Source organism: Dasypus novemcinctus, chromosome 24 (assembly GCF_030445035.2).
Source record: "Dasypus novemcinctus isolate mDasNov1 chromosome 24, mDasNov1.1.hap2, whole genome shotgun sequence".
Lineage (NCBI taxonomy): Eukaryota > Metazoa > Chordata > Mammalia > Cingulata > Dasypodidae > Dasypus > Dasypus novemcinctus.
The window spans coordinates 6,163,181-6,168,097 of NC_080696.1; the positions used below are offsets into that span (position 1 = coordinate 6,163,181).

Here is a 4,917-nt window from a genome sequence, read left to right on the forward strand (position 1 = left end):
AAGTCAGATGTGCTTTAATATGGCTGTGTATGAGAGAGACAAAGATAGAGATAGAGATAGAAAGGAGAGATGAAAATTAAGAGGAAGAGGGAGGGGGGAAGAGAATGAGCAATTTTTGGACATTCCAAGTCCACTTGGATGACAGTGCATCTCCTGTGAGTCAGCAATCTAGATGGAAGATGGTAATAGCTTGGTTATCTGAGAGAAAGAGTGTAATGTGCCAGGATGGAGTGATGTGAAGAAGATAAAATCCACAGAAATTGGGGTTGGCTGTATTTGATAGGTTTTAAAGGATAGCTCCTAGATTTCTGACTCTTATAGCAGTGTGGATAATGGTCTCATTCCCTGAGAGTTAACACTAAAGGTGGATTCAATTTGGGGGCAAGATTATGAACTTTATTTTGATACTGTTGAATTTAAGGTAACTTTCAGATACCTAAATGGAGAGAGCAAGTTGCTAACTGGATGGATGAATTTGGAACTCAGAGACCAGGTCTATGATGTATGAATAATTTATGAGTCATCTGCAGTGATGAGATCATTGAAGCCATTGGGTCAAAGGAGATGCCTTTGTTTGAATGTAGGATATAAGAAGGGTGCCTAGGAACATACCTTGAAAACAACATTTCTTGACCAGATAAATGAAATTAAATTTGAAGTGGAGGCAAAGGAGAAGTAAACAGATGTAAGAAGAAAATCAAAACAGTCTTGTGTCATAGAAATAATAGATGTTTTGAGAATCAAGGAATGGTTGCCCATACTGGGAGCTTCTGTGAAGTAAATTAAGATGGAAATTGAAGAATATTTGATTTAAAGGTCATTGGTAAACCCAAAGGAAACCTTTTTACAAGTAGGGAGGAGGCCAAAGACCAGATTGGAATGAGTTTAGGGGCGAATATGTCATGCTGAGAAGAAGGCTGAACATACAAGAGGTAGAAGGGATAGTGATGGGAAGGGATTGGATCTAAAGTACATGTTTCATGGACAGCAAGAGGGTCAGCTCTCTACTGAGATTAGAGAGACAAAGGATAGGATAATATGGATGCTGGTAAATTTTCAGATTTCATGGAAGAAAGTTGAAGAAGTTAGTATCAAATGGACTCAATTATCTCTGAAAGCATTTGATTTTTTTTTTTTAATTCAGGAGGAGATGAAAAAATTGCTTTGGGAATCAGAAGCAAGACTATTTAAGACGTGAGTAAGGCAGTTAAAATATAAACTGGCTGATAAGACATGATGGTTGAAAAAATGGGAGAAAGGGCTTTGTGAAGTCAAAAGAAAGTCATAATGAGAAGAGTTTAAAACATAAGTTTGACAAGGAGGAGGTTAAGGTCAGGAAAGAGATGCTTCAATTTAAGAGGTAGAACAGTAACATGAGATAATGAGGTCTAAGTAGTGGCCATGTGAGTGGGGATCTGAGGTAAAGAGTAGGGGAACAAAAAGGGGAAGTGAATAAAGTAAGAATGAGATGAGGATATTGGGTCATTCTTATATGAGGAGAAAAGATGACAAATATAAGGCCAATGGCATAATGTGTGAAGAATTAGAGAGAGTGACCAGGAGGTTAGTAGATGAATATATCACAAGAAGGAAAACACAGTATAGCCAAACAACATGGGATGCAAGAGTTAGATTTTGTGGTCAGATTGATATTGTTGTTTTATTGTTATTGATGAGGAAAGTTAATGGACTAGAATCAGTAATTAGAAGCAAAAAAGCCATGAAGCTCTTCTCTTTACCTTGAAATATATGGATTGTGAATAGAACAACAAGCACCTGGAAGGGCAGCCACTTAGATTGCAGGTAAGACCAGATGGAGAGATCTGCAACCTTTCTCTGTAGGGAATACATGTAGTGTTGGAACCATTTGTGGTATCATACAGGCCAAACATCTTGTAGCCTAGTTTACCTCTAGTCACACTGGGCATGGGTGCCCTGAGCTAGAGAACCAGATGATAGGATTGGGGAAAGGACTGAGTTAAGACAAAAGAGCAACCTCCCTTCTCACCATCCTAGTAGTTTATTGGCAAGGAGCCAATACTTCCTGAAAGTAGCCTCTTTTCTGCCCTGGAAAGGATAGAAGCCATTCTGATGATTGATGATCTCAAAACTCTGGAGGCCACATAATAAAATATTGTGTAATAGATGGGATGGGACACATGGGAACTAAACAGGGAAAACTAAGGTAGGGGCATAGATTCTTATAGACATTAAATGCTCAATTAATATATGTAGAAAAAATGGAATCAATCATTGATCTCTTGGGGTAGTAAACTGATGCCCTTCTAAACATCAGTTTCTCTATCTTTATTTTGTGAATAACAGTGGCTATCCAAACCTTTGCTAGCAAATGTTCATTGGAATCTAAATTTGAATATGTGAAGAGAATCCTTTTCTTCGTCTATTTAGTCTTTATTCAAAGGCATCTTGCCATCCTCTACTCACACTTGCCTTTTAACCTAAGCCTTGCATATAAACACCAAAGATTTTTCTTACAGGGTGGGGCTATCATACTTAAACGCACGTCCACTCTTTGGGGTCATCTTGAACCCGGTTCTTTTTGATTCTATTTCACCTTTCCATGCTGTCGTTCCAGAAGACGTTGACGTCACCTGGAGGCACAGTAACGCTGCCCGTCTTCAGAGGGTCAATTCATTCTGCCACCCGGAAATTAAGCCGACAAGGCAGCCAGTGTTAGAAATTAAGCCTGTGACATGCCGGGCATGGTGGAGTGCAAACATTGGTCACTGCTTCCTTTCCCAGCCACAGAGGAGAGCCACACTGGTTGGTATTCAGGAAGGGGACCTCCTATTTCGAAGGATTTCTCCATGCTGTTCAGCAATGCTGTTTAGGGTTGGTTTTCCCATTTGAACTGCAAAGCTGAAAAACAAATATTAACTACCTGAAGCTGCAAATAGCAGCACAGCGCATTTAAAAAATAATGAATATTTTAACCAGCCCTTACCCAACCAAGAAAAATATTATGCAGAAATTAGGCTGATTTTAGAAAAATGCCCAAGGAAACATTTTTTAAAAAGGTGACTTTCCTTTCAAAGTTTGTTTTTGCTAAACATTCATAGTTTTGCTTTTTCCAGTCCAATTTTGTAATGAGAAAGGTCTCCGACATGTGTACCTGGCATTCCTTTCAAAATAATCAGAATACACAAAATCTTTGGAAATGGTGAGTGAATTCCTAAGAGTGACAGAAAGAAAGGGCAAAACAAAGCACAAAGAAGCAAGAGCCCTTCTCTACAGGCGTGTATGTTTGTAGCCTCTTAATTTCAGGCTTCTCCCCATCACTGAGACTATTAACATCTTACTTTCACTCGTTTGGATAGCCCTAATTTACTTGATTCTTTATTGCAGATTTTCCTCCAGTGAAATCTCTGAAGGAGTCCTGTCACTTGTGGTCAATGGATGACGTCAACAGTTTGGAATTGTCATTTCAGGTGAAGGCTGTGGAAGGACACTCCACTTCCTATCTGAGAGCTTCTTCGGCATTCACGTCTGTCCTTGGTGACAATCAAAGCTGAATGAACTAAACGTGCTCGTCAAGAATTCTCATTCTCAATTGGGAACATAGGAATTTTAGGCTGACCTTAGAACAGCTCAAGGCTTTCCGACCACTTTCCTTGTCTGAGGCTCTTTTCTCAGCACTTTACGTATAATATCTCATTAATTTCCCCTAGCAGCCCTGTGAGGTTGGTATGAGCATTGACCCGTTTTGCAGCAGAGGAAGCAAGCACACAGAAATAAAATGACTGCCCAGGTGGTCTAGCCAGCTTTCAAATTTCTGCTGTTCTAGTCCAGAGCCCAAGCTTTTACCTCTCTGTTGTGTGTATTAAATTCAGTTTAAAATAGGCTAAAATGGCTTCCCTTGGTTTGCTGTTACTCCTCTGCCATTCATTACTTTTTGTTGTTTTGTCTAACCTAATAGACTAGGGCTCCCTAGTCTATTAGTCTAATGATATTAAATCACTCAGTTTTCCTGTTGTAAAGCAGGCACAATAGTTACCCTATCTGCCTCCGAGGATTTCGTCCCCCAGGTCTCCTGTGGTAATACCTTAAAGGGTTATGACTTAGGGAGAAGAATCGCACCAAGCTCAAGTTCATGAGATTCAGTATAACCACACAGATATTAAACGTCCAAGATGCTTTGCTGTGGAAGATGTAGAGCCTTTTGGGTAAAGGAATGTTAAAGCTTATGGATGATGTTAATCAATCCTTTTGCTCTTCACTAAGCCTTACCCTCTAGAATAAGTTTTGATGTGTTTTGGGGGCAATAAGAAAAATTGACTGACCCCGTGGGTTTCTGAAACATCTGCAATCATAATCCAATGGTGAAATGTTGACATATACGGCTGGATCTACTTATAGGGAACCATACCTAGTTCATGCCGCAGCTGGAAGATCATCACAACATTTGCGAATCCTTGGCATAAATTAATTGTGCAGAGTATTTTTAAGGCAAGTTATTATTTTTATTTCTAAGCATTTATTTGGAAATGTATTTCTTCTCACCCACGTAGGTCTATTTATCAATATTCCTGAGTTCCGATGTTGGTTGCTTTCTTGTATAGTTTTCTTCCCACCTGGACTTTGAAATCAATTTCCCTAATTTTTATATTATTTAAAATAAGTCATCTTCCCATCCTACTCTTCTCTCCCCAGGCTAGTTTTGTCCCACGTAAGATGAAAATGTACTGTAAATGAGGGAAGGATTCATATTTAAACATCTTTCCCTGTTTCTCTTTAGCTTAAGATTGGGAAGGGTGGTCTTCACAACTGGAAAGCCGGATTGCTTTATTAGAGAATCCGGGGTGCGATCAGTTTGAGTCTTGCTTCTTGGAGTTCCTCCTCTCTGATCCCCTCCCCCTCCCATACTTACTAACTTAGCTCTTCTGGCTTCTCCTTCGG

The 4,917-nt window shown here is 39.5% G+C and overlaps 1 long non-coding RNA gene across 1 annotated transcript; it reads left to right on the top strand.

Annotated features, from left to right (window-relative positions):
- Positions 1-569: 569 nt before the first annotated feature.
- Positions 570-2,776, top strand: LOC131275841 (uncharacterized). Its single transcript, XR_009183302.2, has 4 exons — positions 570-685; positions 1,145-1,194; positions 1,683-1,803; positions 2,597-2,776. It is a non-coding gene; the product is annotated as an uncharacterized lncRNA (long non-coding RNA).
- Positions 2,777-4,917: the final 2,141 nt, after the last annotated feature.